This window comes from Geotrypetes seraphini, chromosome 17 (genome assembly GCF_902459505.1).
Source record: "Geotrypetes seraphini chromosome 17, aGeoSer1.1, whole genome shotgun sequence".
Taxonomy (NCBI): Eukaryota; Metazoa; Chordata; class Amphibia; order Gymnophiona; family Dermophiidae; genus Geotrypetes; species Geotrypetes seraphini.
In genome coordinates this window covers 18,865,511-18,891,952 of record NC_047100.1, presented here as the reverse complement: position 1 = coordinate 18,891,952, position 26,442 = coordinate 18,865,511, and the positions used below count along the sequence as shown (strand labels likewise).

The 26,442-nt window shown below is 42.0% G+C and overlaps 1 long non-coding RNA gene across 1 annotated transcript; it reads left to right on the top strand.

Moving 5' to 3' along the window:
* Positions 1-74: 74 nt before the first annotated feature.
* On the top strand, positions 75-26,442 carry LOC117351084. The gene is made up of 3 exons (XR_004537322.1): positions 75-209; positions 16,496-16,597; positions 25,647-26,442. It is a non-coding gene; the product is annotated as an uncharacterized LOC117351084 (long non-coding RNA).

The following is a 26,442-nucleotide window of genomic DNA, read 5'->3' as shown; positions in this document are numbered from 1 at the left end:
ATTTTCTTCTACATTAATACCTTTCAAGTTTTTGAACGTCTGAATCATATCTCCCCTGTCTCTCCTTTCCTCTAGGGTATGCATTTGGCTTCCAGTCTCTCCTCATACGTCTTGGCGCAAACCTCCTATCATTTTCGTCACCCTCCTCTGGACCACTTCAAATCTCCTTGTGTCCTTCATCAGATCCGGTCTCCAAAACTGAACTCCAAGTATTGAACTACTTGTTTCATTTGTCTCACTTAGGACCGTCATACTTCTATATAGGAGCTGGTACCATATAGTAATCTAAATAATGCATGACCTGCAGTAAAACAAAATCGTGGAAATGCTCCTTCTTGATGCAGTGTTAATTTTGGGCTTGCCACGTATTAAAATCCTGTGTTACGTCATATTAAGCCCCAGATCTCATTGATTTTAGCAGAAGGGCCTCTAAATTTTTTAAAAAGAAAGTATGTCCTGTTGTGATTACTTTATGAGAACAGAACCTGTGCGGTATGTGCCATTTGCCAAATCACGCTACAATTAAAGGAGTTCATTAACCCACATTTACTAGTCCTTTTCCTAAGACGCACCAGCCGTTTTAGCACGCGCAAAACGCTAACACGTGCGAATACGTCCATAGGATATAATAGATGCATTTGCACGCATTCGCATTTATTTATTTTAAAACTTCTATACCATTTACAACCTAAACGGTTTACAAATTGTTAGTGCGCCTTAGTAAAAGCACCCCTTATTTATTTATTTTAAAATTTCTATACCGTTTACAACCTAAAATTTTACAATAAATAAAACAATATAATCCACAGTGATACATTTTAAGGATTTTCACTGATTGCAATTCCTCTTTGGTAATTTATACAGTTATTTGACCATCCAACATGATATATATGTACCGTAATAATTTTGCAGATCTTTTTGTGTGCTAACATATGAACTCTAAAGCTCTATTAAGACCAAGAAAAAGTGTCGCCCCACTCGTAGCATTCCATAATGGAGCTTAGAGGCTGAAATCATTTCACATAGATCATTGATATTCAGATTGCATACCACTGAACCACATGAGTTAGATTCTATGATTGAATAAGGTATGTTTCTTTAATGCAGCCATCTGGCTAATTGGATTTGACTGGCTAAAACCTGATGCCTTTGGTTGTGAGTTTGTCAAAGAGTTGGTGTGACTTTTGATGACAGTGTAAGAGGTGCTGATCAATGGCTGAGTTTTATGTCACACTTTTCAATTATATTATGTTTTTGCATGATGAGTTTCAATGTAATTTTTTTTTTCATTAATTCTTTTTATTAGCATTAATACTGATTTTTTAAACCATGTTATTCCCAAAGGCAATACTGGTGAAATACCAACAGTGTTACCGCAAAAAACAATTGGCAAAACACTTCAAATCCCCTCACAGAACCAGCACCGGCAGCTAGCTGATTTGAAATAGAGACACATCAGTACGGGTCAAAAATTAGGTAAAGGCGTAAAACTTATAACTATTCAAGCCCCAGGAAACCTCTGGGTGACCAGCACCAGATTAGCAGACCTGTTACATTACATTAGAGATTTCTATTCCGCCATTACCTTGCGGTTCAAGGCGCATTACAAAAGAATTTAAGGTTGGTCTGTTACAAGAAGAGATCAATGGTCATGACAAGTGAAGGTAGAGAAGAGGGCGGGTATTTTCAGAGAGTGAGGAAGAAGATAGGTGGAAGGAAGTATTCGAGATGTTAGGATTTAATCAGGGATTTCTTGAAGAGAAATCCCTGATTAATTTAATGATTTATTAAATTAATAATTGATAATGTCTGTAAGTACCAATAAGTAAACGCATATATGTTTGTTTGTTTCGCAAAACAAGATAGATTCTCAGTATTTTTGCATTTTATTGAGATATTGGCTGTTTCTAGCAGTTGTTTTAAAACGAAGGGGGTTTTTTTTTTCTTACTTAATTGACCTAAGATTAACAGTTTGGCTACTGAGAGAACAATCAGTTGAAGTTTTGTCTAAGTTCTTTTTCCTCAACTGCGCATAGCGCAGGTTTTAGCATCGGCAAAGCGGCGGTAACTGCTCCGACGCTCATAGCGGAGCAGTTACTGCCGATGCTAAAACCCACGCGACTCGTTAGTAAAGGAGGGAGTTAATGAGATCGGCAGATAGGCTTGTTCACTGGGTGGAATATATTGTTTGCTTTTTAAATATTAGTCACATTCCATGGCCAGTTTTTTTTATTATTTTTATTTTTTCCCACATTTTAAAACGGGCAAATAGGCCATGGAAAAAAAAGATCAAGTAGTAATTTCTTTCTAATGGCATCCAACTCTCCAAATTACGTGAAAAGCAATTCAGCAATTTATAGTGCCAAATTGAGGGAAATGTGTAGGCTTTGTTTTCCTTATTAATTAAGAGCAACAAGTATAGTCATCTTGGATTAGGTTTGTGAAATCAAACATTACCTTAAAATGAGTTTGTAGGTTGGAACAAGAGAGCACATTAGATTCAGCATCTGATCATAAGAACATAAGAAGTTGCCTCCACTGGGTCAGACCAGAGGTCCATCCCGCCCAGCGGTCCGCTCCCGCGGTGGCCCATCAGGTCCGTGACCTATGAAGTGATTTCTGACCACTTCTATAACCCACCTCAAGTTCTATCTGTACCCCTCTATCCCTTTGTCCTCCAGGAACCTATCCAAACCTTCCTTGAACCCCTGTACAGAGTTCTGGCCTATCACATCCTCCGGAAGCGCGTTCCATGTGTCCACCACCCTCTGGGTAAAAAAGAACTTCCTAGCATTTGTTCTAAACCTGTCCCCCTTCAATTTCTCCGAGTGACCCCTAGTGTTTGTGGCTCCCCTCAGTTTGAAGAATCTGTCCTTGTTCACTTTCTCTATGCCCTTTAGGATCTTGAAGGTTTCTATCATGTCCCCTCTAAGTCTCCTCTTCTCCAGGGAGAACAGCCCCAGCGTTTTTAACCTGTCGGCGTATGAAAAATTTTCCATATCTTTTATCAGCTTAGTCGCCCTCCTCTGCACTCCCTCGAGTACCGCCATGTCCTTCTTGAGGTACGGCGATCAAGCCTTCCAAAAGTGCCAACAAAACAGAACAAGTTTATTGCTTAGTCAGCTGCACAAACTAAAACCGATCAAAGCTTCAGTTCCTATGCTATGGAGGCAGGCACACACGATCTCTAGTGGGTGGTGAGGAATCTCAGCTATCACACAATATTGGACCATTACAGGTGTGAATTGGGATGCATTTGTGTCATCTTCTGAAGAGAGCCACAATTAGAGAATGACACGGGGACAAATTTTTCCCCGTCCCCGCGGGAACTCAATTTCCCGGTCCCGTCCCCATGAGTTTTGTCGCTGTCCCTGCCCCATTCCTGTAAGCTCAGCCTTAACCGCACAAGCCTCGGATGCTCATGATTTTAAAGTGTTTGGGGCTTGTGCAGATGAGGACGGAGCATAGGCATTGGTGGAATGAGGCATTATGACATCACAATCTGAGCTCTACAATGTGGCTACTTACAATTTTAAAGTCATATGAGGACGGAGCTTAGACATTGGTGGAATGAGTTATTGTGACATCACAATCTGAGCTCTATAATGTGGCTACTTACAATTTTAAAGTCATATGAGGACGGAGCTTAGGCATTGGTGGAATGAGGCATTATGACATCACAATCTGAGCTCTACAATGTGGCTACTTACAATTTTAAAGTCATATGAGGACGGAGCTTAGACATTGGTGGAATGAGTTATTGTGACATCACAATCTGAGCTCTATAATGTGGCTACTTACAATTTTAAAGTCATATGAGGACGGAGCTTAGGCATTGGTGGAATGAGGCATTATGACATCACAATCTCAGCTCTACAATGTGGCTACTTACAATTTTAAAATCATATGAGGACGGAGCTTAGGCATTGATGGAATGAGGCATTGTGACATCACAATCTCAGCTCTATAATGTGGCTACTTATGATTTTAAAGTCATATGAGGACGGAGCTTAGGCATTGGTAGAATGAGGCATTATGAAATCACAGTCTGAGCTCTAGAATGTAACTACTTATGATTTTAAAGTGTTTGAGGCTTGTGCAAATGAGGACGGAGCTTAGACATTGGTGGAATGAGGCATTATGACATCACAATCTGAGCTCTAGAATGTTGCTACTTACGATTTTGAAGCATTTGAGACTTGTGCAGATGAAGACGGAGCTTGCAGGGATTGGGCCATGAACAGGAAAAGAACTTGCCAGGATGGGATGTGAAAATGATTTCCCACGGAGATGGGGAAAAATATGTCCCGTGTCATTCTCTACTAGTCCTGAAGAGAGCCACAATTAGAGAATGACACGGGGACAAATTTTTCCCCGTCCCCGCGGGAACTCAATTTCCCGGTCCCGTCCCCATGAGTTTTGTCGCTGTCCCTGCCCCATTCCTGTAAGCTCAGCCTTAACCGCACAAGCCTCGGATGCTCATGATTTTAAAGTGTTTGGGGCTTGTGCAGATGAGGACGGAGCATAGGCATTGGTGGAATGAGGCATTATGACATCACAATCTGAGCTCTACAATGTGGCTACTTACAATTTTAAAGTCATATGAGGACGGAGCTTAGACATTGGTGGAATGAGGCATTGTGACATCACAATCTGAGCTCTATAATGTGGCTACTTACAATTTTAAAGTCATATGAGGACGGAGCTTAGGCATTGGTGGAATGAGGCATTATGACATCACAATCTGAGCTCTACAATGTGGCTACTTACAATTTTAAAGTCATATGAGGACGGAGCTTAGACATTGGTGGAATGAGTTATTGTGACATCACAATCTGAGCTCTATAATGTGGCTACTTACAATTTTAAAGTCATATGAGGACGGAGCTTAGGCATTGGTGGAATGAGGCATTATGACATCACAATCTCAGCTCTACAATGTGGCTACTTACAATTTTAAAATCATATGAGGACGGAGCTTAGGCATTGATGGAATGAGGCATTGTGACATCACAATCTCAGCTCTATAATGTGGCTACTTATGATTTTAAAGTCATATGAGGACGGAGCTTAGGCATTGGTAGAATGAGGCATTATGAAATCACAGTCTGAGCTCTAGAATGTAACTACTTATGATTTTAAAGTGTTTGAGGCTTGTGCAAATGAGGACGGAGCTTAGACATTGGTGGAATGAGGCATTATGACATCACAATCTGAGCTCTAGAATGTTGCTACTTACGATTTTGAAGCATTTGAGACTTGTGCAGATGAAGACGGAGCTTGCAGGGATTGGGCCATGAACAGGAAAAGAACTTGCCAGGATGGGATGTGAAAATGATTTCCCACGGAGATGGGGAAAAATATGTCCCGTGTCATTCTCTACTAGTCCAAAAAAAGTTTTCAGCTTTGTAATCTATGACATTCATGCTAGTTAGATAGCAGTTAAATGTGCATCAGGCATTATGTTAAATCATTTGATTATAGGTACTACTGGCTGCTGAAGTCATTGGTCTCAGAGCAATCTTTTACTCTCATTTCTATCTGTATATAGGATAAATTTCAAAAGTTTCTTAATGGCCTCCTCTTTATATATGTAATGTAATGTAATGTAATTTATTTCTTATATACCGCTACATCCGTTAGGTTCTAAGCGGTTTACAGAAAATATACATTAAGATTAGAAATAAGAAAGGTACTTGGAAAATTCCCTTACTGTCCCGAAGGCTCACAATCTAACTAAAGTACCTGGAGGGTAATAGTGAAGTGAAAAGTAGAGTTAGAGGAAAAATAAAAATAAAATAAATATTTTAAAAAGACAGCATTGGTCTAAATACTTTAGAAGGTAGAAGAGAGGAGAGAAAGGAATAGAAGCAGAATGGGTCAGCGTCAGTGATGAAGTGGAGCAAGTAAGTTTAGGAGGAGCGATTGACGTATCCAGAAATATATGACTGTAAATATTGAAATTCCTTACCTTCCAGTCTGAGAACAGAATTTTCATATATTAGATTCAGCAGACGATTGAAACCATATCTTTTTAGAAAATATTTTTAAAAAGTTATATATGAGAAGGTTTTATAAATAACCAACTCCCCACCACCACCTTTGTAATAAGCTGCAGTAGAGATTTCTACCATGGCCTGGAGTGCTAAATGCGCCAACGCTGCCCCGACTCTTATAGAAGAATTCCATTGAACTTCGGAGCGTTCAGTGTCCCAGACCATGGTAGCAAAAGCGGGGGAGGGGGGGTACACTATTCCTGCCACTTATCTTCAGGGATGTTATATTCTCTCTCTTTTTTTTTTTTTTTAAATCTTTTCTAATCTGCCCTAAACCCATTGGGCAATGAGGCGCGATGGAAGGACTCTTATTGCACTGCTAAATTCAAATTAGCCATTGTACTGTTTAAGTATAATGTGAAATAACCAAGTCTGAAAAGTGATTTTGAGCCAGAAATAACCTGGGAAGTCACATAAAGAATGCACAGATGGCTCTGTATGCCATATGATTTGTTTATATGAGATCACATCCCCAGATGAGCCCCCCTAAAAGTCAAAAACAATTTATGTACTCGACTGTCATATAGCTGAGTTAGTGTGCGTTGACTCGGTTCGTCATCTGGCTTCAAAGGCCTATATCTCATTCAACAAATATCTATTAAATGGATAATTTGAGCAGTTCAGATTTTTATTATCTGGTCTGATACAATTTCAAAGATTTTTCTAAAGAAGATAGTTTTGTTAGGTTGGAGGTCCAAGGTCCAAGTAGACACTTAATGTTGAAGCTACTTAAAACAGCAGTATTTCTGATGTCTTTGAACTTAGCCTCACAAAAGCTACAGAATCCTGTTAGAAAATACACAGCTCTGTGTCTACTTCAGCTGTGTGCAAGGGTGCATTTTAAACTATAGACTCCTTTAACTAAACTGCAGTAGAGCTTCTTACTGCAGACCAGCGAGGTAAATGCTTCAATACGCATTCAATTCCTATGAGCAGTGGTACGTGATCCACATCACTCTAGCAAACAGCTAAGCTTCCATTAGTAATCCTGATCACGTATTTCGCTCAATTTGACTATTGGTCTGTACATTTTGATTATAAGAAGTCAGATGTGATACAGTGTTCCACATTGTGAACCAGACCCCTGGGGCAGACCTCACGGCCGAAACACGTATATATCGGGTCTTAATTGTGAATAAAAACATTGAGCACCACAGGTCGCCTTTTCTATCTTGTTTTGTTCTGCCTTGGAGAGGTAGAATCTCCTGTTTGGGTGCATTGGTACTGTGAAGTTAAATGATTTACAATGTCCAATGTGACACGGACAAGAGGACATGGACCGAAGCTAAGGGGGGACAAGTCCAGGACAAATATCAGGAAGTTCTGCTTCACGCAACGAGTGGTGGACACCTGGAATGCTCTCCCAGAGGAGGTTATTGCAGAATCCACCGTTCTAGGATTTAAAAGCAAACTAGATGCACATCTCCTTACGAGAGGCATAAAGGGATATGGGTGACTAAAATTACACCAGGCTGGGCCTTCGCATGTGCGGATCGCCAAACTTGATGGACCGAAGGTCTGATCCGGAGATGGCGGTTCTTATGTTCTTAGCTGTTGTGACAGTGACCCCGGGCAGCACAGTGGGGATTCCTTTATTCAGTGCCCTGGAGGTTCCTGTTACTGCCTTTAAGCGAAGATTATACCTGAAAGTGCCCCAGAGCAGCTCACAAAACATCTATTCCTTGTGGCACGGGCCCCGGGTGGGACACTCCGGCCTAGCCCAAGCGTCACTGCCACATTGTAGAGGATCTGGGGAAACTCAATCATAAAAGGTCTATGTAAAAACTGAGTGGAGTGGAAAGGGTAAATGTGAATCGCTTGTTCACTCTTTCCAAAAATACTAGGACTATGAAATTTAAAACAAACGGGAGAAAATATTTCTTCACACCAAGGGCTCATTTTACTAAGGTGCGCTAACATTTTTAGCGCACGCACAAAATTACCGTGTGCTAAACTGCGCAGTACACTTCTAGAATAACGCCAGCTCAATGCTGGGGTTAAGGTCTAGTGCACGCGGCAATTTAACGGGCGCTATTCCACGCGTTAAGGCCCTAATGCACCTTTGTAAAAGGAGCCCAAAGTGTAATTAAACTCTGGCATTCGTTGCCAGAGAATGTGGTAAAATTAGTTAGCTTAGCGGGGTTTAAAAAAGGCTTGGATAATTTCCTAAAAGACAAGTCCATAGGCCATTATTGAGATGGCTTAGGGAAATTCACTGCTTATTCCTAGGATAAGCAGCATGAAATCTGTTTTATTATTTGGGATCTAGCTGGGTACTTGGGACTTGGTTAGCCACTGGTTGGAAACAGGATACAGGGCTTGATGGACATTTTATCTGTCCCAGTATGGCAATTCTTATTAAGGATTATTTCAGATTCAGAGTTAGGGAAGAGGGATTTAGTCAGGAGCTGCCTCTTGACAACATGTCTAACATTTACAATACAATGTGTTCAAGAGAAGAAGCCCTTATTGGACGATTGAAAAGACAAGCAGAGGAAGAAGACAAACTATAAGAAAGTCTTTGCGGGGGAACAGAAAGGTTTAATACAGTATAGATCAGTGGTCTCAAACCCAAACCCTTTGCAGGGCCACATTTTGGATTTGTAGGTACTTGAAGGGCCTCTGAAAAAATAGTTAATGGATTATTAAAGAAATGACAATTTTGCATGAGGTAAAACTCTTTATAGTTTATAAATCTTTCCTTTTGGCTAAGTCTTAATAATAATATTGTCATTTATAGCTAAAGAGACATATGATCAAGAAACGGTTTTATTTTACTTTTGTGATTATGATAGACATACTGAGGGCCTCAAAATAGTACCTGGCGGGCCGCATGTGGCCCCCGGGTCGCGTGTTTGAGACCACTGGTATAGATCTAATCTAATCTAATCTTCATTTTATATACAAAATCTACTCCCTAAGGAGCTCAACTCGGTTTACAGTTCGTTAAAAAATGAAACATAACAAGTAAAAACTGTGGAATAAAAACAGAAATTGGTTAGATTAGATGGATGGAAAAAGTTAGAAAAAAGTATGTTGAATTGCTTAAAATTACTATATGACAGCTAGAATCAAATTAACTATTGTGAAAACAACCAGGTTGTTAAACTTTTTTGAAATTGAAATAATTGATCTACCAGAATCTGGAAGTCCATTCCAAATTCTCTGATTGCTTTTGGAGGGGGTAATGCCACTGGGTTTTCAAGGTGTATGGGGAGGAATGAAAGAACGGGACCCCCTAAATATAATCTGTATTTGCCAGAGAACAAACTCTCTACCGGAAAGGATGTTCTTCCGAATTGAGTCTTCAGTTCACAGTTGAATCTTTCAAAGCAAACTTCTCGTACAGCTGTTCCTGACAAAATGCATTTGGCAATCTGTCTTCAATGTAAAATGACAATAAGCTACATTGTGTCCTTTGGTATTTTTTTTTCCACACACTAATTCTAGCTAAATGAAGTCTTTCTCATTTGTATTCAGTCAAATGTAATCAATACACATCTGTTTGGATCTGTATTTGTGTCTCTTTACTGCTCGGCAAGCTCCATTAGTAGGCCTTTAAAAAGACAGGCAGAATCCCAGCTCTCATTTTGCCCCGTTAGACGTACGTTCGGCTCAGCCCCATTAGTCTATATTTGTCTGTATTTAAATGGAACAGCATCTTCTTAAATAGGCCATCTGTTGATAGGGATCGTGTTTTATACTCCCAGATGTAAATGCTATAGTGGTTGTGTTTAAATGTAAGGGAAGTGAAAGTAATGAGGAAAAGCTGAATTTCAGCTCTAAAGCCCAGGACTGCCATATTTTGCTTTTAGACAACGTTACCTGTTCCGAGTGTGGCATCTAAACTGCATCTTCCTTGTGCTTCAGATTTGATGGTCCTTTTCCACCAGCGAGTTGATTTTCACGGTTGAACGGCGAGATGGACCAACCTCCACCGATATTTGACTCCAATTTATTCTGAGACGCGAAGAGTTGTCTTTCACATGGATTGAATTCAATTCTCGTAGTTTAAAAGCGCGACAAAATAAACTAGAGACACTGCCATATTGCATTACCTCTAAGTAGAATTTGTCCATTAAGGGATAGGGGCACAAAAGAGTTTTACAGCCTGATTTCATCTGTTCATACATGCTTTTTATTTCTTCTTCTTTTTTTTACATTTGCTTTCTCTGGTCTCTGGTATAGTAACCTTTATTCACCAGATTCCCACACCTCAGATTTTTTTTTATTTTTTTTTTTTATAATACTCTTTTCACACCTCCTGGGAAGTCTGATTGCACTCGGTTTCATGGCCTTTAAAAATCTCTAAATGCTTTTTACGTCTTTCTTACTGCTTCAAGATATCATGATCTAGTCATATTGTTGGTTGGGGTTGTTTTGTTTTTGTGGGGGTTTTTTTTCTTATAGTGTCTGTTGTTACCTAGGGCTGCACTGACCTTTTTCTAGCTTAGGTCCATTATGCTAAAATGCATCAAAGTTTTGCAGTTACCGTGCTTCAGTTTCTGTGCAGTGAATGCAAAACCTCTGCTATGCAAAATTAACCTTTCCCCACTTGCTCCCCTCCCAAGCCAATCCTTCTTGATTTGATATGAGACTCCATATCTGTCAGCTTCTAGAAATTAACAGCAATCCTTGTAAATGTTATTTAATAGGAGGTGATAAGTGCACCTTCACAGACACTAAATGCAAGTTGTAGAATGCAACATTTAAGGCTAACACTTCCAGCTCTATGGTTGTACAAATACCAGAGCCTAACTTTAAACATGTATTCAAATGGTTATCTAGGGAAATGGTCACCCAGGAGAGTTCGTGGAAGCAAAAACATGAATGAAATTCAAAAAAAGCAGGGGTTACATATAGAGGCGTCAGGGCTAGCAGGCAGTCTGGATTAACCAGTACTGGGCATGAGCCTCCCTGTCTGTAGGAGGAGCTATGTCCCTCTCACTTATGTTTTCTCATGGGATGAGTGTTTTTGCCTGCCTCTAGTCCTGTCAGTCTGCCTGTGTCTTGCCTGATTGGCCCTAGCTAAAAAATAAGTTCCCGCGGGGATGGGGAAAATTTCTCCCCATGTCATTCTCTGCTTGGGAGAACAGTATAGACCAGTGTATCTCAAACAGTGTGCCTCCTGAGATTTCAGGTGTGCCGCGGTACACTGTGAAGGAGGAGAGGCGCCAGCACCAGCTGACTGCTTACAGGTTGTGGCGAGAGGCACGTCCTGTAGGCAATCAGTGGGCGCAAACACCTATCCTCTCTAGCCCGCTTCCCTTCTGGCACTCCCCACTGGCGTCTCAGGGCCTGCCAAGAGGGCCTTCACACACACACGGACGTCGACATGATGTCACGCATATGCTTGGCTCACTTTTACTACATTTTGATTTCTAGAGTGGCACAGTATAGAGAATGACATGGGGACAAATGTTTCCCCGTCTTCGCAGGAACTCAATTTCCCTGCCCTGTCCCCATTAGTTCTGTCTCTGTCCCTGCCGTATTCCCGTAAGGTCAGCCTTAACCGCACAAATCTCAAACACTTATGACTTTAAAGTGCTTGAGGCTTGTGCAGAGGAGAACAGAGCTTGCAGGAATAGGACAGGGACAGGAAAAGAACTCGCTGGGATGGGACGGGAAAATGAGTTCATGCAGGGATGGAAAAAATTTGTCCCCATGTCATTCTCTAATTCCTACCACTACTGCTGCTTCCATTGTTAATACAATTGTATTGGAATTGTTTCCCAGTGCTTAACCAATGTGGCCAGGGGTTACAGTTTTCTGACTCCAGGATTGCTGCTGCTTTAACACCACTTTCTTTCCACTTTATAAAATATTCTGTGCTAAAGTTTTCATCAATCAAAGCCTTATAGTGGCATTACAGTAAAAAAAAACATTGCACCGACACTGGTCCAAACCCTTGGAACTTTGCAAAACGTCATCCAATGTTAATATTAATATGATTCTCATTAAAATGCTTCATGAGACTTTGCCCCATTCAAAATGATTGGCTGTATTCAGTGTTGAGAGTTGGATTTTTAATAGCTGATTTTTTAATGGTTGATATTAATATGCAATGGTACTAAGTACGTTACAAAAAGTGACCTTAATCTACCCTTTCCTGGCAGTTACTATTTCACAAGTGTTGGCAGAATTGTAAGGAAAGATGGAAGGAATATGCAAAGGGGCTCATTTTCAAAAAGGTTAGACATCCAAAAGACAGCATAAATTGTCATGTTCATATCCTTCAATTGGCGTTGCTTGAGTTCTGGAAAGGTCGCAGAGGCAATATAACGTAGAAATCTTTGGTCAAAAATGCTACAATCTCAAATTTTTCTTGGACTTGACATCAGGACTCCTGATGAAGATTTACCGAAACACAGATCATGTTGGCTCCGGTCATTTGTGGTATTGACTCGTCCTATGCATTCATGTGTATTGGAACGGGACATTGCATGCACACAGTTCTATGGATTATACTCTTCACTTTTTCGGGAGAGATAAGTACCACTGCGCTTTAATTTCAGCGTTCAGCGTTTTGCCCAGCTGGGTTTTTTTTTTTTGTAGGCTTGTATAAACTCTGGTCGCTGTGTGCCCTTGGGTTGGGGGACAGAGACGGCCTGAACTTTAAGTATTTCACTTTATTTCATTATTTAATGCACTTGATTCCCCATTGCGAGCTGTGAGACTGAGGACTTCCTCTACCCACCTCATTGATTTAGATTTTGAATTTTCCAACCCTTTTTTTATCTATTGTAATGTTTGGACATTTTTAGATTTTGAAGATTTTTTTTTTTTAAATAAACATTGCATTCATTTATCTGCTGCTTCTCCTGTGACATCCAGAAGCTACAGTTCCACTATTGTTTTGGTTTTGGGGCTGTTTGGACATCCCGATAGCTTGTTTTTGTTTGGTTTTCATTTGGATGTCTTTGTATTCGAAAATGGGCATAAAAGATAGATTTACTAAGGGCCAAAAAGTCAAGAGAGGTCACTAAAAAAAAAAAGATAAACATCTTGCTTTATTGAAACTGGACATTTTATCTACTTGATTTCTGGACATCGTCCCAAAACATCCCCAAACTCAGACATCCTATCCAAAATGCCCCTCAAAGTGTCTAGCCTTCAATCTCATCATTGTTTAACACTTTAAAATGTCAGATCTAGGAATTTTTATGAATTCCAATATGCCAAAGTGAAATCTTCCAGCCAAGAAACACAATGTACATGCAGACACGGAGATAATTCCCCTAAGACCAGGCTAATGAGCTCTTAAATGAAATCCTGATCCTTATCCCTAACCCTAGCACAAGGTTAGAGGTTTCCTCTTCTTGAGTCACTGCATGCCATAATGATGATTTTTAATAATGCTACTTTTGCTCTTTAACTTTTGTGGTCAAGCCTTCTGTCACATATATTTTGGTTTTAACCTCTTTCTTTTCCCCAATAATGGATCATTTAGCTCTGAAGCTGCAAATACTTGATTCAGATTCACTCGCATAAGCAGTCTTCTTCATTCCATACAGAGTTTAGATTATTTTAAAAGAACAGAAAATGAGAGCAGATAAATACCACATGCTTATTCAGCCTGCCCATCCATACCAACTAAGTACATAGGAACTAAGAAACTCTGCAATCTCTTTCTCCCCCATAGAGCTCATCCGTGCTTCTTTCATGCTTTCTGGCATTCGGATATGATCTCCATTTCCACCACCTCTGCCGGGGAGGCCATTCCTTGGTTCCACCGCCCTTTCCGTAAAGAAATATTTCCTTACATTACTTATGAGTTTATCCCCCTCTCATGCCCCAGTATTTCAAAGCTTCTTTTCGATTGATTGAAGCCTGCCTCCTGTTCATTCATACCTCAATGGATTTATCATATATATATATATATACAGTGGTACCTTGGATTACGAGCATAATCCGTTCCAGGAGCATGCTCATAATCCAAAATGCTCGTTTATCAAAGCGAGTTTCCCCATAGAAAATAATGTAAACTCGCTTTGATAGGTTCCCCCCCCCCCCCCCAATAACTGGCATCGCTCCCCCCCGCTCACAAAGGCCCCCTTGCTCCAACCGCCCCCCCCCCAAACAACTTAAATCTGCCTGCCTGCCTTGAGCATGCATCTGCGCATGCTCAAGGACTTCTAATTCTCCCTCTCGTCAACGTTCGGTTTGCGAGTCAAAAGTTTGCTGAGTGTTTTGCTCATCTTGCAAAACACTCGTAAACCGAGGTTTGACTGTATATATAGGACTAGATTCAGTAAATGGCACTCAAAATTGGCCACAGGAAAAAAAAAAGGCATGCAATAGTATTCTCTAGAATTGAGTCCAGGTGTAATTTATGGACCACATCTCTGATATTCTATAACACTGCATTGCAAATTTTAGGAATGCCCCTGACCCACCCATGCACTTCCCATGGTGCCCTTTTGTATTTACATGATTTTTTTTATGCACGCATCAATTGGGTATTTATTTTATTATTTAGAACATGGTTAATTTTTAGATGCGATGTTTATCATTTTGATATGTTTTTATACTTTTATTATGAACTAGTGTTTAAGCCCGTTACATTAACGGGTGCTAGAATATATGGCTGGCTGTCTTTATTTATGTCTCTCTCCCTGCTCCTGTCTCTTTCTTCCTTTCTTTCTGTCTCTCTCCCTCCTGCAATTTTTCTCTCTCTCTCCCTGGCACCCTTTGTCTGTCTGTCTGTCTTTCTTTCTGTCTCTCCCACCCCCCATTCCCTTCTCTCCCCTCCCCCCCACTTTCCTTTGCAGAAGCAGCAGTGATATTTCCCTTCCCCTCCAGATCCCTGTGAAGTAGTAGTAGCAGCATTTTCCCCCACCTACCCCCCATTCCCTTCTCTTCCCCCCCACCACTTTCCTTTGCAGAAGCAGCAGCGGTATTTCCCTTCCCCTCCAGGTCCCTCTGAAGCAGTAGCAGTATTTTCTCCCACCCCCCATTCCCTTCTCTCCCCCCCCCCACTTTCATTTGCAGAAGCAGCAGTGATATTTCCCTTCCCCTCCAGATCCCTGTGAAGTAGTAGCAGCATTTCCCCCCACCCCCATTCCCTTCTCTTCCCCCCCACCACTTTCCTTTGCAGAAGCAGCAGTGATATTTCCCTTCCCCTCCAGGTCCCTGCTGAAGCAATAGAAGCATTTTCCCCCCACCCCCCATTCCCTTCTCTTACCGTGAGCTGCCCTGCTCCGTTCGGCCCCTCCCCTTCCCTTCTTGCGTGCTGAAGGTTCTCTGCTGCGGCTGAAGGTTTTTTTTCGGCGGCTCTTCTCACGATCCCCGTGGTGGCTGATCCTCCTGTTCAAAGCGGCCTGCTGAGGTTCGCGGCCGGCTGTAACGAACCTCGCAAGCCGCTCTCCAACTCGGTAGCATGTTCCCTCTGACGCGATCGCGTCAGAGGGAACGTGCTACCATGTGGAGAGCGGCCTGCGAGGTTCGTTACAGCCGGCCGCGAACCTCAGCAGGCTGCTTTGAACAGGAGCGGTAGCGGTTGTTGCGGGAAGGGGGGGGAGTCGGCGACGTGCAGGCCGCTGTGAACAGGAGCGGCAGCGGCGGCAGGACCATGAGCCCTCCTCCCGCCATCCGCCGCCAGCACCGCTCCTGTCGCCCGATGCACCTAACTGGCACATATGCCTCAAGCCGCGGCCATGGACGGACACAGCACACATGAGGTCCCCACAGGAGATGAGGCGCCGCTGCTAACAGCCAAGGTAGGTGCTGGGAAGAAGGCTGGGGACTCACGCATGCGCACTCCTGCGACCACAGACCTACAGCGCACGGAACACGCAAATAGGAGTGCGCATGCGCGAGTTAGCCTTTTATTATATAGGATGTTTTCCATGTTAAATTTACATTTAAATTGAGTTGACTATACATGCATGTATTAACTGCTGTGAGTTATAATGGTTTTATTTATTTTAAAATGTATATGTCATGTATGTATGGTCACTACAGGCTCATAGTTATGTTCTAGATCAGTGGTCTCAAACTCGCGGTCTGCCAGGTTCTATTTTGAGGTCCTCGGTATGTTTATCATAATCACAAAAGTTAAATAAAACAGTTTCTTGATCATACAAGGTCTCTTTAGCTATAAATGACAATATTATTGTTAAGACTTAGCCAAAAGGAAAGATTTATAAACTATAAAGAGTTTTACCTCATGCAAAATTGTCATTTCTTTAATAAGACATTAACTATTTTTTCTGAGTACCTACAAATCCAAAATGTGGCCCTGCAAAGGGGTGGAGTTTGAGACCACTGTTCTATATGTATATTTATGAACATACGGGGTTGTCTCTCACATGGTTTTATCCTAGGTTTGTTTTTACCATTTGCAGAGAAATGTATCAATATGAGTTTCATCTCTTGTTTATAAATGTCAATGTTGTTATTTTATATTTGTAATACATTGTTTTTAAATCATTTTATAGACTCCTGAGGCAGACCTTCGGGCCGAAACACATATGTGTCGAGTCTTCATAGAATAAAGATATTGAGTACCACCTGGTCGCCTTCTCATCTGCCTTGATAAGGTAGAATCTCCTGTTGCTTGGTATCTCTTTTGGGTTGTGCACATAGGATTTGAGGACACATTGTTATAGAATAGAATAGCACAGTCTTTCAAACTGTGTGCCAAGGCACAGTGGTGTGCCTTAAAGAGATTCTAGGGCAGGGGTGTCAAAGTCCCTCCTGGAGGGCCGCAATCCAGTCAGCTTTTCAGGATTTCCCCAGTTAATATGCATGAGATCTATTTGCATGCACTGCTTTCATTGTCTGCTAATAGATTTCATGCATATTCATTGTTGAAATCCTGAAAACTCAACTGGATTGTGGCCCTCGAGGAGGGACTTTGACACCCCTGTTCTAGGGGTACCTCAAGAGCGTCTGTGTGTATAAGGATACAACCACCCAGACAAGCGTCATCCTTTGACGTGATTGGTCCTTGAAAACTTAACGGTAAGTAATTTTAGTTTTATTTTTTATGCAATTAAGGCTTTGCTGCCATTTGGATATTCTTATCTTTGCGAACTAGGATTTTCAGCTCTGACAGAAATTAAATTTTAAAAAAGAGAGCGACTGCAGAGGGTGGATGATGAAATATGTGTTTGTTTGTCAACTATCGAGCCACGTTGAGAATTAATTTGCACTCAAAAACAAGCACATCTATCGCATTGATTAGCAATTCTATTCTATCTACTTTACTTTCACTATTGTTACAATTACCCATACATAGCTTAAAGAACTTTGAATAAATAACTTTCAAATGTAATTTTTTGTTGGTTTTGCAATTTTATAATTTCAATTATAATGTGCTGCCAAAAACATTTGCTCCGTTTAGTGTGCCCATAAGCACTAATTTATGGTGGATCATGTGCACCCACCAAAAAAACCCCAAACTCTACTGTACTGCCATATAGGTGCCACCTGCAGCCATAAGGGCTATTGGACAGGTGGGTATAGTGGATTTTGGGGGTGTTTTGGGGGACACTCAATCCTTAACCTTTACTCCTCTGCCTTCCAACCTAGCCAGCTGATTAACCGTTCCCCTTAACTATATCCATGGCATCTTGTTTGTTTGTCTTTCTTGCCTGTTTAGAAGCTCTTTAGAGCAGAGACTGTTTTCTTACACTTTGTGGCTCTGTACAACGCTGCGTGCGTCTGGTAGCGCTATAGAAATTATTAATAATAATAATAGTAGTAGTAGTTCTGGTGAGATGTTTATGTGGCACCCTTTTTGTGAAGTTCACAGCAGTGCCCTGTAAGGTTCCCCACTGCTCTGTTATGTCTGAGTGGCCAGTCTATCGCAATGCTGGCCCCTCCCACGTCCATAATTTGGGCCTTGAACAAATTTTTGATCTAGAATGTGGTATAAAGATAGATGTAATGGTGGTCTGGACGATCAAACACCTGGATGTACAGATAGACAATTTTTGAAAAACCAAATAGTTTAGACATACTTTGAGAATGGGCATTTTACCGGTGCCAACTTTGTCGATTAGTGCCCTATGTCCAAATCGGACTTAGACGTTTCTTTTGAATATGGCCCTCTATATTCATTACATGAACTGTCTTTATTCAAATCCTTTACAAATGGTCTTCTCCCTTTTCTCAATGAATAGCCACAATATTCAAATTAATCCACTTCCTGAGCCAAGTGTCGACAAATATGGTTGATGAAAATTCATTGTGTGCATCCTGAAATCCAAGCCCTTTCACTGCCCCTGAGAACTGGAGTTCAGCTTTAAATCATTTATTTAAAAGCATGCTCATTTATTACAATGTAAAGTATCTTTCAGTACATTTTGCAGTAATGAAATTTGATAGTTATCTCTTATGGCAAAGAAATGTCTTTTTAGTCCCCAGAGAAATGATCCAGTTTTACATTTCTTCATTTCTCTGCTGGAAGTCAAGCTTCTGCTTGTCAAAATTCATCTGACTTTGATTCTGCCAAAGGAAAACCACTCAACTTAAGTCAGCTACTGCTGAGTAATGGGAGCACGTATGCAAGCCAACTATGTAATATCAGTCCCAGAATTTTTTTTACTGTGCAAAAAAAGCTTTTAAGGACACTTTTTACTAAAAGTGTTATATTTATTATCCTCATGGCACATATCATAATGCAAAAGACCTGTAGTGTGTGAGAACAGATCGATCATCTGTGTTCATTCTAAACGGCTCCATCTACTGCTTATAATACATTCTTCTGTAATGCATGGAGTCTTAACTTTAGGTCCTTGATCTTTGATATTAATTTGTAGATTTAGAAGAGAAGAGGACACAAGACCAACCCTACACTTAGGTCTTTAATAAGATGTTAGTAGACCATCTAGGCAAAGACCCAGAAGAAAGAATCTAGAAAAAAGGGGGATATTTGTTAAAGTTTGGTAAGCAAGTAACATGGTATCTAACCCATGTTAGCCTTTAGTATGGACCCACACTAATGGCTGCCACAAGCTAAAAGCAGCCGGCACAATAAAAATCACAGACTAAGTGCTTGGTATGGGGGAGGACAACTGGGTGGGTTACGAGTGGAGATAGGGTATGACCAGCACTGACATGCAGTATGCTCAAACACTATCTCTACTGCTAATAACACAGGTGACCTTAAAGACACTAACGCTATAAACTCAAAGTAGCACAGCCCCAGCCGTAATAGAAAAATCACCTCTAGTTTGTAGCAACATCATCCCAGTACATGAACTTTCAGTGACAGTTCCACCCAGCATAACCCTTCTGATCTGACCCTGTGGGAAGTCCTTAAAAAAACATACTGTGACCCTCCCCCCATCTCCTGACCATCCTGGCATTTACTGGGGTGGGAATTGGTAATCTTGGGTTGTGTTTCTCAATACACGATACACGTACCCCTAGGGGTACGTGAGCTGCTTGGGTGCGGGGGTACACGGCACTGCTCATATCTCCCAGCCCCCTTCCTCCTCAATTCCTGCTGCCGTCGGAGAGAAGGCTTGCAGGTCAGCCATGTGCAGCATGAAAGAGCCACTGCCCGCATCCCTGCAAACAAGTATGGCTGAAGGCAGGAAGGAGCAGCCCGGCTGGACGGCCCTGAAGGCAGCGAGTAAGAGAGAGAGAGGGGATATTGTAGGACAAAGAGAGAGTGAAGGGGGGTGGGGGGAAGAAGCGCATTTGGACATGGGAGGGGCACGAATTTGAGATGAAGGCAGTGAAGGGGGCCAAACTCGTGTCACAGAAAGAAGGGAGGGGGCATGAACATGGGACATAGATGGGAGGGAGGGAATAGAAAGGGAGAATTTGGCATGGGTGTGTGAGTGAGAGAGGAAGAGATGGTGCACATAGGGAAAGGAAGAATGAGGAAAACTGGGGAGACAGAGAGATACAGGGGGAAGAGAAGGATGAGAGGGAGATGAAGGCAGGGGATGGGCACCACAACCCCGGACACCTCTCACCCTCGCTACACCACCGGGCAAGTGTGATCCTCCTCTGCTCCTGCTGTGACTCTATTGTAGTCTCATGGTCTACTGCTAGGAATCAATATATCATGAGCAGATTAACCCACTAGTGGTAGTACTGTGAGACCACCACTAAGGGTTGTAGCTGCCATTTTGAAACTGGGCACCAACAGCAGGGGGAATTCCTCCTGCCCCATCCACAAGACTACCAGAGCTACCCTGGTAAATGCCAGGGAGATTAGGGGTGGGGTGAAGGTCAAAGTATGAACTCTAAGAAGTTTTCAAGTTGGAGTCTGATTGGGACGGTTATATACTGGGAGGGTTGTCCTTCAGGTAATGTTCAGGGTGGGGATTGAGTTTTGCTGCCGCTAAAAAGACAAAGCAAATGTACACTATATAATGTACATTTGAACAAACCAAAACAAATTTAAAATACCTAAGATCCCGCCCCAGAGTCCCAATCTCAGAATTAGTATCAGCAATCAAAGGTGGGACCCATTCAAGTTGGGCTTTGCATAATGTCGTTTCTTTGCTTATCGGCCCAATATTCATACATACTTGAGAATTTTTGTGTTATGAGAAGTACTTTTCTGTTTGGAATTTAAAGTTTTAATATATAACTAGATCAGCTGTGATATATCATCAAACTGACAGAAAGCTTTCATAGCTGTATTTGAAAGTCAATACTACACTGATCCAGCAAAGAAACATTTGGTACATTTTAATTAAGTTGAGGGCTTCAAATATATTTGACTTCTAGTACATTGAATTCTGCTCTGGTAATCATGCAGAAACTACAACACAGAACTTCCTTGTTACTTGGTTTGGACATGATTATTTTTATGTATTGAACTTTAAAATAATGATTGTAAAATAATTGCATAAATTAACTCAACCAACATGGTGGACACAGAGCAGTGGCGTCCTAAACAGTCATTAAAGACAAAATTTGGTTGTACGAATGTTTTTTCGTTTGAAGAGGACCGAACATGCCGAAGGTATATTATGTCAAGTTATATTGGCGAAAATTGGAAGACCGTATCAATTACAAACTGCTGGTGATGATTTATTTGTTGTGTCCATGGTTTGACACCAGCATGTCTGATGGGTGCTATTCAATCCTATGACCCATTACCAAAATTAAGTTCTGTCCGCAGAATTGTTCATTCCTCCTGTCAAGAGTTTGAGATTGAATATATCAATTGCAAGCATGTTTATTTATTTATTTAGATTTTTATCCCATCCTCCCAGTAGCTCAGAACGGTCTACAAGCTCACATACAAAGTGGAGTACTTTTGGACAATACAAAGACTATATACAGTAGTTTAAATACATTTGGACAATACAGTAATTTAAGTACAGGTTAAGAATGGACTGTACAGCAATTTAAGTAGAAGTTTCGAATGGAGAAGAGAGGGTAGAGGGGAGGGGGGTTTAAGGGGGTGAGGTGTAGACTGTGGTTGAATTTTAGTTGAAGAGGAGGGTCTTTACCACTTTTCGGAAGGTCATCAATGAGTTCTGTAGTCTGATTTGTGGGGGGGAGTTGGTTCCAGAGTTGGGGAATGAAGTGGCTGTAGGAGCATTTGCGGGCTGTTTCTGACAGGAGGGACCTTCCTGGGGAGATGCATAGGCGTTTCTCCATTTCTGAGCGAAGGGGGCAGGTGGGGGTGTACAGGGTTAGCTTTGATTTTATGTAGGTAGGGGTGGTAGCATAAATTATTTTATGCGCTATTACCAGGGCCTTGAATGCACAGCATTGGTTAATTGGAAGCCAGTGTTCGGCGCAGAGGGCTGGGGAGATGGGATCGTGGTAGTTGAGGCTGTGTAGGAGGCGGATTGCTGCAATTTGTACTCTCTGGAGGCACTTGAGATTTTTTATGGCTACTCCATTAAATAGGGAGTTGCAGTAATCCATCCTGGAGAGGACATAGGCGTAGAGGAGTTGGGCTAGGTCAGGTGTGGAGATGTAGGGTTTGATCCTTCTCAGTTGGCGGAGGTAGTAGAAGGAGGTAGAGATTTCTTGAGATATGTGGCTGGACAGGGACAGGTGGCCATCTAACGTTACTCCTAGGCTGCGTACTTGATCTGCTGCTGTTAGTAAGGTAGAGTCCCAAGATAGTGTTGGACGTGTGTATTTGGTACTTTTTTCCTGCTCCATAAAAGTTCGGTCTTGGAGGCGTTCAGCTGTAGTTTGTTGTTTGTCATCCAGGTTTTCATGTCAGAGAGGCAGTGTTGGAGGTTGGCGATTTGGGATGATGTTCTCTTGTATGGGCCCTCAGGAATGGAACCAAGTACCTATGGATGTTCGACAGCAGGGGAACCTTGGTGTTTTAAAGAAGTTATTGAAGAGACATTTGTTTTGCAGTATGAAATATGGGAATTGATGATTTGTAAGGTCTGAGCGCTGATCGCTTTTGTTTGGATGTCAAATATTTATTCAGTGTATGTTTATGTTTTTATTGTGCATGTTCTTTTTTGTGAAATGCTCTGTAAAAAGCGGGTTATAAATTAACAAAAAACAAAACAAAGGACAAAAATCCAACTGTCCACCTGCATGCTTCGAAGGGCATCATATCTTAATGCCAAAGGATCGGTAACTATTTAAAGTAAATGTCATAATTTCATTCATCTTTCTCAACGTAATCTCATTTCGGCTTCAGCTGAGTTGGCAAATTAATGACTAGACCAAGACACTTTTCTCAGTTACGGTATCTTTTGCTTAAAAATATCCCAAATCCTAGAGATTGGTGACGAGACAAAACGCGCGCCAACAAACGAGCGCCAACAATTCAGCGCAAGACTTTGGCGCGTTGCAGGAAAACCTTCTTTTAAAGGGATCGGAGCCCTTTAAAAGGAGGTTTTCCTGTGACACGCTGAAGTCTTGCGCTGAATTGTTGGCACTCGTTTGTCGGCGCGCATTTTGTCTCGTGCGCTTTTGTCCCGTCACCAATCTCTAGGGGAGGTAGTCATACATATGACAGTCTGTGCAGAACACTGGAAAGCTCATCTTCTGGTTTCCCTCTGCTTCCATTGGTGTCTTCTCTCTCTCTCTCTCTGCTTGCTGCTGGTGTCCTCTCTCTCTCTATGCCTGCTGTTGGTGTCCTCTCTCTCTCTCTGCCTGCTGCTGGTGTCCTCTCTCGCTCTCTCTGCCTGCTGCTGGTGTCCTCTCTCTGCCTGCTTCTGGTGTCTTCTCTCGCTCTCTCTCTGCCTGCTGCTGGTGTCCTCTCTCGCTCTTTCTGCCTGCTGCTGGTGTCCTCTCTCTCTCTGCCTGCTGCTGGTGTCCTGACTCTCTCTGCCCGCTGCTGGTGTCCTCTCTGACTCTCTCTGCCTGCTGCTGGTGTCCTCTCCCTCTCACTGCCTGCTTGCTGCCTCCTCGGTAACCTTGTGTGAAAGACTTGGCCCTTTGTGAGGCCCTTCGCAAAGGCGCTCTCGCCTTCACCGCACGCCGAACGGCTGTGTGCCATTGGCTTGACTCCTTTTATGGAGGAGCCCGGTCAATCTTTGCTGACGTGGTGGGGGTGGGCGGAGCTACTCTCGTCACTGCCCCGATAGTATTTTCACCTGCTCCTGCTTCCTTCTGCTCTCCTTCGCTCCCCCTTGCTTCTCCTTCTCTCACACTGCTCTCTGCCGCTGGCTCGACTCCTGTTATGGAGGAGCTCGGTTGATCTTTGCTGACGCGGTGGGGGTGGGTGGAGCTACTCTCTTCGCTGCCCCGATAGTATTTTCACTTGCTCCTGCTTCCTTCTGCTCTCCCCTGCCTCTCCTTCGCTCTTTCTCGCTCCCCCTTGCTTCTCCTTCTCTCACACTGCTCTCTGCCGCTGGCTCGACTCCTGTTATGTTTTCTCTGTAATGGGGAGGGGGGTTTCCCCCATCCACCCCCAATTGGAGCACCAACAGATCTAAGTAAAGTGGTGGATTCCCCCCCACACCCCCTCGGAGCGCTTTAAATACTGTCAGCGCGGCTTTCTCTTGCGTGATTTTGACCCATCACTGAAAAACTATTGTGAAACAGGGTTTTCAATCATATAGGGACCCTCCAATATTCTGAAGGTTTTTCTATGACAAATAACTTAAAATATTATCTGGTAAAAACATCGCACTAAGAAGGAAAGCTAGAATGTATGTGGCAGTTGCAAGAAAAAACAATGTAACTTTTGTATGTAAAATAACTCCTTTCTGACACAAAGCGTTGATTCATCGTATGTTGACAGTAACGATGCTTGAACACATTTCATCAGCAACATCAACTAAGTGTGAGGTTTGGTCTTGTTACTGTAGTTGAATAGCTGTAAGCTTTGATTTCAGTCACAGTCTTTCCTTCCTGTGAAAATTATTCAGTCATAAATAATAGGAAAAAAAGAATAAAGAAATATTAATAAGATATTAGCACCTTGACAAGTAGATAATTAGAGTTCTATAAATTGCTGCAAAGGTTGTGTGAAACTCAGTCATCCTATTCAAAACTATTACATTGGATATCTCATCAATATTATCTCAATGATAAACTAGTGTATTTCCAAGCCAAAGGCTTGGGAATCTCGTCAACCTCTGTGACATGGCATGAATGTTTTATTTATTTATTTTTAAAATTTCTATACCGTCTATATCTAAAGGGTTTCCATGGAAACAAACATATTAGTTGGATTCTTTGTTTAGTGGGTCAATAGCCAGTCAATGCCACCATTTTTTTTAATGATGGCTGTAGTGGCCAGTACTTAATATCCGGTAAGCCTGTCCATAGGCATCTGAACGGAGGAGGCCAGGGGGGCCATGGCCTCCCCAAAAATTGGCAGTCAGAGTCATTTATGGCTGTACTCCCCCCCCCCCCTCTCACCTCCTCCCAGTTTGGATGCTATTGAAAGAATCTGGAAGATATACTTCTGGTCAGCAGCACTTATCTGGATAGCTGGTGATGTTACTATTGACTCATAGGTGTTTAAAATTTACCATATACCTTTTGACATATATGTTTAGCTATTTTCAAATGCATTGATACTCTTCAGGATTTTTCTTTCCACCAGTCCATCCCTCTTTTCTCTGCCAGTCCATCCTATACCACTCTCCCATCTTGCTTATTTGCTTGTCTCTCTCCTATCTCTACACTTGAGGGCATCAGATACGAAGCCTTTGTCATCACTCAATAAGAAGAGGAACTGCAAATGAGCTATTAAAAAAAAAATCTAAGACAGGAAAGAGTTGGGGAGCTGGAAGAGTTCGACAAGTGATGTCTTCCTAGTGTGTGTATTATTTTAAAATGTTGCATCCCAACAATGATCCAAGTTTTGGCACTAGGATATGCCCTTCATCGGGGGACACTCAGTCTTGCTATACTAAGAACATAAGAGCATAAGCAGTGCCTCCGCCGGGTCAGACCATAGGTCCATCCCGCCCGGCAGTCTGCTCCCGCGGCGGCCCGAACAGGTCACGACCTGTCTGAATCACCAGAAGGGGCCCCCTTGCCACCTTGGTTTCCCATTGAAGTCCTATCTTCCCATCGAAGTCCTAACCCTCCGGTCTTGCACATGCACGACCTGAATCGGCAACATAGAGAACTTGTCTGGTGTGTGTGGTTGAAATGTCAGCGGTATGTGTTATAATAAGCAGACTTCATTTGGTTATTAGGATATCTCTCTTGCCTTTTTTTTGGCTTCAGTGGCTGGGAGGGTGAAGATGGACTGGAGTGAGCTTTGACGGAGACGTCAGTAGTTTGAACCTAGGAATAGTACCGGGCAGAGCTTTGGTTTCTTGCCCAGAAATAGCTAAGGAGAAGAAGAAAACCATTCGGGTCTTTATCTGCCGTCTTCCACTATGTATTAAGGCAAGTGTTTCTCTTTGTTTTGCTTGGTGCTTTCTGGTGTGTATGCTATAAACACCTAAGATATTTTATCTCCGTTTATTGCTCTAAATCTAAGAAGAAAAGTCATCTGTATTTATAACTAAATGTTCATTATTTTTTTCTAGTTTCAGGATTATATCTTCTGACATCTGCATGACTCCAACACCTTTCTCTGGATCTGTATTATGAAAGAGACCTTGTTAGCAGAGCAACTTAAATTAACATTTTATTGCCCTTCACGTCTGACCTTAACAGTCTTCCCACCCTTTGCATTCATCCTAGGTTACGTTAGTGGGAGGCAGAAGGAAAACGTACCAGACTAGTGAGATAATTAGAGAACACCTTTTCAATAATTACCACGTCGGCTTCTCTTAAGGAACATAAAAGCTCCCACTGTCCATTTAACAGGACAATTTGATAATCCCTTAACATTTTCTTCTTCGCCTGATATAGTTTCAAAGGAATTTTTTTCTGGCACAATATTCCTAAAGGGAAGCTTAAGCAATAATACACAGATTATGGAAATGACTCTCATTAAGTGCCATGAGAGACTCTGCTAAAGCCAGGAAATGTTTTATAATGTAAAAAAAAAAAAAAAAAAACACCCCATAAC